The 12,442-nt window shown below is 37.0% G+C and overlaps 1 protein-coding gene and 1 pseudogene across 1 annotated transcript in view; one reads left to right on the top strand and one right to left on the bottom strand.

Moving 5' to 3' along the window:
- The window catches only part of FUT10 (fucosyltransferase 10), a 362,801-nt gene that overhangs the window by 313,435 nt on the left and 36,924 nt on the right, over positions 1–12,442 (top strand). The window contains exon 14 of the transcript XR_011377110.1: positions 8,586–8,679. The gene's annotated coding sequence lies outside the window, so the exon portion shown is untranslated. The remainder of the gene's footprint in view (positions 1–8,585; positions 8,680–12,442) is intronic.
- Positions 3,311–3,963, bottom strand: LOC115867843 (GTP-binding nuclear protein Ran-like; annotated as a pseudogene).

Raw genomic sequence — 12,442 nt, 5'->3', positions numbered from 1 at the left:
CTCTGTCCAATTCCATGGGGCTACAATTATTGAAGTTGCTACTAGTATTCTTTCTTCTCTTATTATTACTTTCCAGCAGAGTTGCAATTTCTTGCCTTTTCATGTATCTTTATGAACTTTCAAAAGAAATTTAAAGATAGTGTATCAAGCATCAATTTTAACACATACATCTTTGTACCAAATACTAACTTATAACTGTTTCTTATCTTTGTGAACTTGAGTATGCATCTCTCCAGACTCAGTTTTATATCTCAGTCAAATTGGGGGGGGATGAGTGAACTAAAATTATTTATGATGTTTTCCATTGCTAATATCATCCTTGATCATAGGCTTATGCTAATACGGACATTTAAGTTATGAGGTAAATATAATGAAATTTAAGTAATGAAGATTATTTTAAAAAATATTCAGCTCAAATTCATGCAACCCCGAAAACTCCACTTAAAAATAAGTGCCTGGGTATGGTGTAACAATTCTGACACCACTGTGCATGTATGCTGAAATTGAACAATTAAGTAAACAGATGGTGATGGGAAGATCCAGGTTTCTTACTATTGGGGTGGGAGTTTGAGCTAATCAAGGAGAGGAGGCTAGAATGATTCATATGGTAATGGATTAGAATTGAAATCACAGGTATAAACTCGTGTTTAGCTTAATATAGATGAAGATAGTTGCAAATAGAAATACATAGAGGTGTGATACACACACACACACCGGTTGGTATAACACACATATTTCCTTGCTCTGTCAGCTGGGAGGGTCTGGGGGCAACAACACCCTAGGAGCAATGAGCACACCTAGCACCCAGATTTGGTTTTTAGTACCACTCTACAATAGACAGAAACAGGGCTCCTTAGAGAAATGGCTAATTCTAAGACTGGGGCAGAAAATGTCTATGATGAAGAACCTGGGGCATCTTTTAGTATCAAAAAGTAAGGAAGTACAAAAAAAAAAAAAAAAAGAAAACCCCAATCCCCCCAAAAACCAAAACTCTACAAGGATGAGGGTATTTCAAAGGGACACCAGAGCCAATGGAAAGATCTCCCAATGGCCCAAACTGAAACAATTTCAACAACAAAATTAAGTAGTAGTAGATTATAACTCAAAGTATAAAATAAATATCCAAGAGTCCATATTGATATAACTAAAGTATTGAATCAATTGATAGGGAGACTCAACAAATCTCCCATGCCAAAGCATTCATAATAATTTATGTAGATGCTCTGCCCTCTACTAAGTGGGGCATAACTCTCCATTCCTTAAGGATGGCCTGTGGATAGCGGTTTCTTTCCAAAGAGGACAGTATGGAATGGGAGGGGGGTAAAGTAACTTTACAGAGGAGAGCCCCTACAAGGCTACCTCAGTGATCAACAGTGATCAAAATCAACAGTGATGCAAATCAGCGGTGATAAGTCATGGGGTTAATATGTGCCCTTGATATGATGTGATGAGAATAGCCCTTCACCTCTGTGATCTTCCTCCTAAAACACATAACTCCAGTCTGATTGTAAGAAAAACACCAGACAAATCTCAATTGAGGAAAATTCTACAAAATACGTGATTAGTTAGTACTCCTCAAAACTCTCAAGGTCATTAAAACCAAGAAAAGTCTGAGAAACTGTCATAGCTGAGAGGGATCTAAGGAGACATTACAATTAAATGTAATGTAGTATCTTGGATGAGATCCTGGAGCAGGAAAGGGCATTAGGTGAAAACTGAGGAAATGCGAATGAAGTATGGACTCTAGTTAATAATAATGTATCTGTATTAGTTCATTAATTGTAACTAATGCACCATACTAAAGAATAGAGAAATAATATTAAATAATAAAGAAAACAGGCTGTGATATATGTGGGAACTTTGCATTATCTTCCCAGGTTTCTTTTTTTTTTTTCTGTAAATCTAAATCTATTCTAAAACAAAAAAATTTACTTTAAAAAATGCCTGCAGGGTAAATGAGTGAATGGAAGGAACAATAAAGAACAGGAAACAAGGATAGAGATTTTTAAAATATTGTGTAATGAAGGAAACTTTGTGGAAAATAATACATTTGGTTAGTTTAAAAATATAGACTAGGATCATTTATTCTTTTCTTTTCCCTTGCAAAAATAGATGCAAATAGAAGGCAAAAAATTTGGATACTGTGTAACTAAGCCAGCATGTGGCCAATAGCATTGATTTCAGTTAATAGCTTATAATCACAATAATCAGGCCAGGGCCAGTGAGCTAAGCTATTGGAACTATTTTTCCAATAGAATAATTACTTTAATTCAGACCAGGGAACTATTGGGGGTGGGGGAGGTGTGTGGTTAGGGTAGTACATAGACCCACTGAAATATTAATTAGTTTATGCAGCTATGGCCAAAAAGCACAGGAATATAGGCTTATATGAGGGAAACAAACCAAAAAAGGACATGAACAATTTTTCACAATTGTGCTGATTTGATTACTGAAAAGTATATTTTGAATTCGTTTTGCTGTTGAATCATTACAAAACAATGCATTTGTCATCTAATTGTTAATTGCTTTTCATGATGTAGATAAATTATAATCAACTTTTTACATTTGCAAATATTTCCCAGCAATCTGATGATGAGGTGCTATTTTGCATTGTTCTTTTTTTTAATTTTCAAAGTATTTTTACACACTTGATGATTTATTTTTTTGTCAATTGAAATAAAAGGTTTTCTCGTTCATTATAATTACATATATTAATTATCAAAATTTAAAAATATATTGAAAAAGAAAAAGAAAAACAGCTAACCATAATCTCATCATGTTAACTTTTTAAAATGTATTTCCCATTAGGCTTATTTATTTTTGAACTACAGTTGTGACTATATGTATATTCAATTTGTGTCTGACTTAACAACTTAGCATAAGCATTTTCTCATGCTGTTTAAAATTTTTAATAATCACTATTTTGAGTACTGTAAAATATTAAATCAGTTGTTACATGGTTTACTAATTTATTAACCTAGTGGACATTTAGGGGTTTTCCCCGGTGATACTTTATTTACCTATATATGGTCCAATTCCAGAAGAAAAGTCCAAACCCACTGATTTTTTTGTGTGTTTCTGTGTGTGCTGTGACCACAGCAGTCTTATATTTGAAACTCAGGAAAGAAACAACTGGAGTCCAAACAGCCAAGTATGGAAGTAAAATATAAAGGTATTTTTTTAAACTGCCACATTCATTTCAAATCCCATTCATTTAGCATCATAAGGATGAAGGATATATCTGGTTAGCTGTGTAATAAAGTCACAAACACACTGCTTACTGGACATCACAAGACAGTTGCCTATAAAACTAGACCTCGGACTTCAGCTTCCTTTTCTCCCAGGGTATCATTCTCTCTGGGAGAATAGTAGTCTGAGCAGCCTCTAAGCCGTGCTCATACTGAACTTCCAAAACTGAGTCCATGACTATGATTGGTGGGGTGAGAGCACCCGTGCCAACAGACTCCAAGTCAGGATCGCCAGCTAGTTTCCTAGCAAGCCAATGGACAGGCTTCTCAAAGTTGTAGTTACTTCTGGCAGAAATCTCATATTACTGGAGATTCTTCTTTCATTAGAAGACAATGGATTTTTCCTTAATTTCTCAGTCCTTAATACGCACTATGTTGCCATGCAATAAGGCGAGGATGTTTTCATATATTCCTACCAGATCTCTGTGCCGCTTAGGTGCACACTTGTAACTCTTGATGTCACATCAAACATTACAATGGCTTGCTGGGCTTGGATCAGATAGCCATTTCTCAGGCTACCAAATGTATGTCTAATTCGTTGAATTTAAAAAGTCTATTGTTGGTATGAAACGTGGGGCGATAGACTTCAACAATCAAAGTGACTACATCTCAAACTCATGAGTCAAATGACACTTTGAAAATATAGTTTACCAGTATTGTCATCACCAACCAATTCATATTTAAATAGAACTTGGGATTCTTTTGGGGCAGCCATCCTGATGGTTCTTCCAGAAGTGTCTCTCTCTGTTCCTCAGCTGGCTAAGCCCAATCAATTTTTTACTTGATTGTTGGTTGGTTCTTATATAATCTCTGTTAGTGATGAAAATGAGAACACTTAAAATGTTAAATATTGCAGCATGAAAATGCCTTTTGACCTAAAATTGCTGAACTTTCCTTTGAATTAAAAACAAAATTCAATTCATAAATGGATGCCTCATTCATGGATATCTAGTTCATTCATTCACAGAATACTTACTGAAAATCTAGTGTGCCAGGTGCTGTTCCAAGTGCTGTGAACAAAGCAGGTAAGAATTCCTGCATTCAGGGAGTGTATCTTTTTCAGCAGCCAGAATCGATGAACCACTGCCTTCTGAGATGAAGTTGGTAATACCTAGAAGGTCACTATTTCTGGAGAAGGAATCTTGACTAGACACTGGATATTCCGTACATTCCCACTCTGGGTTCCCCTCCACTTACCTAGAGTGAGCAGTCACAAGACAACAGAGGAGGCATCAAGAGCTACTAAAATGAGACAGGGAACCCAGAGGACAGATTCTGCTGAGACAGGGTCCAGTGAACAAATTCTACATTTTGTGTGTGTTGGGAGCAGGGGAGCTTGTGGGCCAGAGGAGCAGGGAAATTATTTTTCAAAAACAAAACAAAACAAAAAAACCTGCCAGACTGAATAAGATATACTCAGCAAAAAAACCTAACATGGAAGAAAGAAAAAAACAAGGCTTGGGCTTCCCTGGTGGCGCAGTGGTTGAGAGTCCGCCTGCCGATGCAGGGGACACGGGTTCGTGCCCCGGTCTGGGAGGATCCCACGTGCCGTGGAGCGGCTGGGCCCGTGAGCCATGGCCGCTGAGCCTGCGCGTCCGGAGCCTGTGCTCCGCAACGGGAGAGGCCACAACAGTGAGAGGCCTGCATACCGCAAAAAAAAAAAACAAAAAAAACAAAAAAAACAAGGCTTAATTTTCACTAAGATTTGGATGCAAACCAGAGTTTTAAATTAGAACAAGAGCCAAATAATGCCTGAAAAGAAACAGAAGAGTCAGAATGATGGGTTTTATGGCTGCTTTAGAACCATGAAGTTGCTCAGGATTTTTGAATTTTGCTTTTATTTTGGGGGTGGATGAGTATAAATAGTAATCAATATTTCAGAAATTTAAAAAGGGTCACTGGGAGTGAGGAAGATTTATGGAAAACTACGGACCCAGTACTGTCAGGTTGGATCTTTTAATCCAACAAGAGCAGTTATTAAATTTACCAGGTCCATCCTATGCTTCATGCTGCACTTCAAGGAGGAGGAAGAGACTAGAGCCACAGCTTTGGAATTATTCTGTATCTTGTCTACATGGGACTAGGAAAGCCATTAGGGAGCTGCCAACATTGTATGAGAATTCAAAGGAGAGCCTAGAAGAAAAGAAAATAGATTGAATGTGTCCAAGGAAGAGAGACAAATAAGAGGAAGAGAAAAAGAACTAGGGTAGAGGATAGAGGTAGAACGTATTAACTTGTACTCCTTGAGAAATTAGTTTCTCATCACATCCTTGAAGATATTACTTGCACAATTTACCACGGTTGTGTTGAAAGAAGACAAAAGGACAGGTTATAAAATGGGCTTGGGAGAAGTTAGGAAAATACGGAGCTTCATCTATTCTCCCGTCATTAAATACTAGAGTTTAGTTGGAATGAAGCAAGATAAATTGTGAATTTGGTTAAATGAAAGGAAATGGATTAAAGTGTGGTTTTTGTTGTATACTAAGAGTTTTTTGCCCTTTCAGATGAGGGTAACTCCAATCATTTTCCCTTAAAATTTGAAGTAAAAAATCATAAAGCGTGAATAAATACTTTCTTCTGAATTATATCAGCTGATTATCTAAATATGCATCCTGAATGTGTGAAAGAGTATTTTGGAAAGGTCTATGCCTGTAAAACATTGATGTGTGAACAAAAATCTCTCTGATTTCCCCCATAAGGGGAACAGCTTTGTGATCTCAAGCTGAGAAAGATAGGAATGGTTTCCTGGTTCATCAGCACCACATGGATCCAAATATTAGCTGGGCATGAAGAGTGAGGTAGTCGCTAGAAGAAACAAGAGTTTTTTCTGGATCCTTAAGGCCCCACTGTGACCTAAATTACACACAGACGTACACACATACAATTTCCAATGACATCCGTTGAAACTTCCTCTGAGCAACTGGGAAAGGGACTTGGCCCAGAATTCCAAGAAACCCAACCTGAGGTTAAAACCATAGTCATTCCCAGTGCTTCTCAATTGATTCAATTTCCAACGAAATTATTGTTGTCTCTGGTTCCAATAGCAAACTAAAGAGAGAATTGAATTAGAAAGGAGAAACATTTTGTTGAAAAAAAAAAAAAAAAGCAACCACATTACTCTGTGAGAACATTTCAGAAGGACCCAAAAGAGACAGAATTCCAAGGTGCTATTCTCAAGATCTGTCAGGTTACCTGGAAACAGATGTTTCATGTAACTAAGGTAGTGACCGCAAGTGAGCAGGCGTGGGGAAATGGGGTGAAGAAACTAACACCTTCTGTTTCCTTCAGTCTCATATTTTTTCCCCTTGAAACCAAAGCTTGATTTGCTATTTGGCTCAAGGAGCAGAAGAGGACAGAGGAAGTCACAGTGCATTTCCATTTCTTGTCCAGTTTCCAGTCCCATGTCAGTAGAGCTAAACCTTGGATGGCCTAGCAGCGTCCCTACGGAGGTCTGCTTGGCAGAGAAAGGGAAGGAGTTTGCGTTGGAGGACAGCCATCTGCAGCGCTCAGCCCACAAGCTGTCTGTCTGTCCCCTCTAACCCCTGTCAGTACTACAGTGGAGAGAACAAGATAAAGAATACTCCCTTTCTCATCAAAAAATCAAGAATTTTGTGTGTGCAGCAGGCAGCAGACTGTGCCTCCTTGGCCAATGTCAAAGCTGGCTGTAGGAATTCGTCTGCAGCGAAACAAATCAAAGCTGCCCTGTGGCTCGAACTGTAGGTGGCCTAAACCCGCCTACATAGCAGCTTCTCCATGAGTCACAGGTGTCACGATTAGCAGATTATTGGGCCAATTATATGGAAACGTTTTTAAAAAGATAACAGGTTTAGAGTCACCATCACAGACACACCAGAATACCTGTCTCTACTAGACTTTGGATTGCATTATAATGTGAAATCATTTAATTGCTAGCGTTTATCTACTTTTGGAAAATAGGGTTCTGAATCCCAGGCTGCTGAAGGGAATTGCCTGTGGTATAGTCAGCTATTTTTAACAGTAGCCAAGACAAGAATTCAGATCTCCTGCTGGCCATCCCAGGCTTAATGATTCACCTTTGGTAGACATGGCTCTTGCACTGGATTGCACACAAGTTGACAAGCAGTCCAGAAAAGTTTTGAACAGATTGTCCTCAGGCCATTTATGTCCTCAAGTACGAATTCACTGAGTATCTTTTGCTAACAAGAGATGAATGTGAGGGGAGTAAGGTTCCTCAAGATTCTAGAGAAATCTGTGGATATACCAAGGCCTGCTACCACATTCCAAACAGCTTTGTCTGAAGGCTTCATTTCTTACTGAGGTAACCTGGACATCTTTTCTGGAGGAACACCTAAGAAAGGCTACCATTCTGGAGAATTCTGGGGTTTGCAAAGAATATCTGCAGTGTTGTGGAAACTCTGATTTCCAGCTGAACTCCCACAGAACTTCCTGGAGTTCTGAGCCTTATTTTAAAATAGCACATGGCAAAGAGAAAAGTGTAGGCACAGTCTCTTTTTTAAAAAAGAGCTAAGCAATATAAGAAATAAAAAAGGGAGGAGAATCTATAAAGAATTTTGAAAACGAAATATGAAATCTCCGTGCAATGGAAATATTTAGAGTAAAAGACACAGAGAATGTAGTTCAAATAGGACTTGGGGTGGGAAATGAGTAAGGCTAAATAAAAAATAAATTGAGTACAGATGAATGAGATAGCATCACTTAGTGATTACAATCGCAAATTCTAAAGACAGACTGACCTGACTTTGGGTCCCAGCTTGGTCGTTCATTAGATATGTAGCCTTAGGAATATTACTTAAGACCCTTTCACCCAAGTTTTTCATTCGTTAAAGTAAGAGATGAACAAACCGATCTCATAGTTGTTCATGAAACTTTTCAATGACCTGAAGTGTGTACAAGCTAAATATGAAGCCTGGTACAGATTAAGTGCGCAATAAATCTCAGTTAAAGTTATCTAGAAATACAGTAATCAGAGTCTGAAAGAAAGTGAAAAGAAGGGGTAATTTATTTTGTGGACAGTAGCAGGAAGCAATTTAGATATAAGAAATATTATGGAAAAATGCCCAAAGGTATGGTGGCCATATTATCTGAAAAAATAAATTAGCACACATAGCTTGAGAGTGGGAGAGATGACCGCTATTGGGATTGCCGTAGGAAGTCCAGGAAAGGCCATCTCTACACGAAAAGTGTGAATTAAATTTACAAAAGAGAAAATTCTTCTGCTAAAAGCTATGAGAAATTAACATCTTTCCTTAGGCTATAATTTTGAGCTAGAGCCAACTGTAAATTACTTAAAGTTTCATAAATTAATGTGGTTCTTTCTTCTTCTCTTTGCATTTGTAGATGCACAGAGTTTGATCATGTGACTACTTGTTAATTTTCACCAAAAGTACTTAATGGAGAAGAGATGAAAAGTCAACCAGTCTTGATTTGCCAGGTGAGTGTAATGGCTGCCGAGGAGAAAACAGTCACTGCGGCTTCCCCATCAGTGTGAGCCTAGATTCCAGTGATGTCCTTAGAGACTATGCCTGTAGCTTGGTTCTACCCCAGGTGCATGTGCCCAATTTCATGAAATGAAGACTTCTGGGGCTTATAAAGAACAGTTGTCTCCCCTTATCCATGGTTTCCCTTTCCTCGGTTTCATTTACCTGTGGTCAACCATGGTCCAACAATGTTAAATGAAAAATTCCAGAAATAAACAATTCGTAACTTTTAAATTGGATGCCATTCTGAGCAGTGTGATGAAGTCTCCTGACGTCCAGATCCATTCCCCCAGGATGTGAGTCATCCCTTTGCCCAGCGTACCGCATCAATCTCTTCAGCCTTCTCAGTTATCAGATTGACTGTGGACTGTCGCTATCACAGTGCTTGTGTTCAGGTAACCCCTGTTTTACTCAACAGCCCTAAAGCACAAGAGTAGTGAGGCTGGCAATTCAGATATGCCAAAGAGAATCTGAAAAGTGCTCCTTTTAAGTGAAAAGGTGAAAGTTCTTGGTTTAATAAGGACAGAAAAAAGTTGTATGCTGAGGTTGTCAAGATCTACAGTGAGAACAATTCTTTTATCCATGAGATTGTGAAGAAGGAAAAAGAAATTTGTGCTAGTTTTGTTTCCCCTCAAACTACACAAGTTATGGTTACAATGCGTGGTAAGTGCATAGTTAAGATGTAAAAGGCATCAAGTTTGTACAATCAGATATTTTGAGAGAGAGAGATCACATTCACATAACTTTTATTACAGTATATTGTTATAATTGTTCTATTTTGTTATCAGTTTTAATCTCTTACTGTGCTTAATTTATAACAAACGTGATCATAGATATGTATGTACAGGAAAAAAACATAGTATATATAGGGTTTGATACTATCATTGGTTGCAGGCATCCGCAGGGGGTCTTGGAATGTATGCCCCATAAGGGGAGACAACTGTATAAGCATTGTGCCGGGAGCCAGAGGTGCAAAGAGCAATGAATAGTAGTGAGGAGGTATTAAACATATGTGGTGCCAGGGAGAAAATAAACATTAAAAAAAAAATCTTACATATAAAATATACATAAGGAGAGCTTTGTAGCTTAATTGTGAAAAAAGTCATCACTGAGGAGTAACTTATTGCTGAGACCTAAATGACAAGAAGGAGCCTGACGCTCCAAGATTGAAAGGAATGATGTTCTAGGCAGAAAGTACCAAGGCTGTTTGTGTGTTTGAGAGACAAAAAGTTGAGCCTACGGAAATGAATTAGTTAAAGGAAAAAAATTATTTATTAGTTAAGGCCGTGTATGAGTTAATATTAATTAAGCAGAGTGTATTAATTTATTATTATTAGTTTATTACAGCTTGCCATATGTTGATGTTATATAGATTGATACTGTATCAGCTCATTTTAATGTAGGAAATGTATGATAGCATTCTTCCTATTTCATCCCTCCAATCCTTTGTGCTATTGTTGTCATATACTTTCCTACTACATATTTATACATGCCACAATATTATTTTTCTTTAAAAATCAATTTTTGTTTCAAATAATTTAGAAAGAGGAAAAAAACCCCAATGTAAATATTTACCATTTCCTAAACACATTGATTCTTTTTATGGATCCAAATTTCTAACTAATATAATTCTTCATAAGCCTGAAGAATTTCATTTAGCATCTATTGTAGTGTAACGTGTTGATAAAAATCCTCAACAAGGGAAGAATAGAAGAGAGTATCCTCAAACAGATAAGCACATACAAAAATCTTACATAACATACATGAAGGTAAAAAACTGAATGCCTGATCTATACTGTTGGGTGCAAGGCATAGATATTCACTCTTACATCTTCTACTCAACATTGTACTGCAGGTTTTAAACAGTGCAGTTAGGCAAGAAAAAAGTAAAGACATCCTGATTGGAAAAGAAAAAATAAAACTGTCTTGATTCACAGACAACAGGATCATCTATGTAGAACACCTAAGGAATCAAAATAAAAGATGTGAAAACTAATAAGTGAACTTAGCAACTTGAAAGATACAATGGACATATACAAAGTCAAAAACTGGAATTAAAAAAACTGCACTATTTAAAATATCAATAAAACAGGGAATACTTAGGTATAAATCTAACAAAATATTGTAAGATTTGTATGCTGAAAGCTGCAAAACATTGGTGAGAAAAACTAATGACACAAATATGAAGAGAGCTCTATTGGTGATCAGGGGTAACAAATCTTAATATTGTTAAGAGGGCAGTTGTCCCCAAATTCATCTATAGATTCAGAGTAAAGCCAATCAAAGCCCAGAATTTTTTTTTCCTAGAAGTTGACAAGGTGATTCTATAGTTTTCATGAAAATTCAAAGGATCAAGAATAACTAAAAAATTTTGTAAGACCAAAACATAAGTATTTCCACTTCTGTGAAGATGGAGTAGATATACTTTTTCCTATTCCTCTGACTAAGTACAGCTTAAAATTGCACATTATATATGAAACAAACATATAATGACTCAAAGGTGGAGAGAAGACACTGGCTAAGGATTTTGGAACATGAGGAATTAATGGTAGTGAGTTTTATTGCTTTTCTTTTTGCCTCATATACTCCATACTTGAAGATGAAGAAACTGGCAACCAGTAAATGCCACAGTCACGGGGGAAGTGGGAAGCACAGAAACCAATGACAGTAAAAACCAAAGGACCAGAAAAGGGGCAGCCTAACAAGAGAGAAAACGTTTAGGAAAAAACCACTCTATTATAGTCAAACACCACACACAAAACAACAAAAAACAAACTCTGACCTTTTCATAAAAGTTTTAAAGTTTGATGTAGTCTCATTTGTCTATTTTTGATTGTTTTACCTGTGCTTTTGGTGTCATATCTAAGAAATCATTGCCAAGTCCAATGTCATGCTTTTCCCTTATGTTTTATTTGATGGGTTTTATAGTTTTACATCTTATGTTCAGTTCTTTAATGTATTTGAGTTAATTTTTCTATGTGGTATAATGTAAGAGTCCATCTTCATACTTTTGCATGTGGATGCCTAGTTTTTCCAGCACCATTTGTTGAAGAGACTGTCTTTTCCCCACTGAGTGGTCTTGGCACCCTTATGAAAGATCATTTGTCCGTATACATGAGGGTATATTTCTGAACTCTTTATTCTATTTCACAGGTCTATTTGTCTATCTTTCTGCCAGTATCGGACTGTTTTGATTACTGTAGCTTTGTCATATGTTTTGAAATGAGCAAGTGTGAGTCCTCCAACATTGTTCTTCTTTTTCAAAATTGTTTTGGCTATTTGGAGTCCTTTGAGATTTAATATTAGTTTTTGCATAAATTTATTTCTGTAAAAAATGCCATTGGGATTTTGATAGGAATTGAATTGACTCTATAGATTGCTTTGGGTAGTAGGGACATTTTTAACAATATTAAGTCTTCCAGTCCATAAACATGGAATGTCTTTCCATTTATTTGTCTTTTTAAATTTCTTTCAGGAATGTTTTATAGTTTTCATTGAGCAACTTTATGTTCTTTACAGTTATTTCTTTTTTTAAATAAATTTATTTATTTATTTATTTTTGGCTGCATTGGGTCTTTGTTGCTGTGCACAGGCTTTCTCTAGTTGCTGTGAGTGGGGGCTACTCTTCCTTGCAGTGCATGGGCTTCTCATTGCAGTGGCTTCTCTTGTTGCGGAGCACGGGCTCAAGGTGTGCAGGCTTCAGTAGTTGTGGCATGC

Source organism: Globicephala melas, chromosome 21, assembly GCF_963455315.2.
Source record: "Globicephala melas chromosome 21, mGloMel1.2, whole genome shotgun sequence".
In the NCBI taxonomy this organism is placed as follows: Eukaryota; Metazoa; Chordata; class Mammalia; order Artiodactyla; family Delphinidae; genus Globicephala; species Globicephala melas.
The sequence above is the reverse complement of the archived record's forward strand: the minus strand, read 5'-3'. Positions and strand labels throughout refer to the sequence as shown.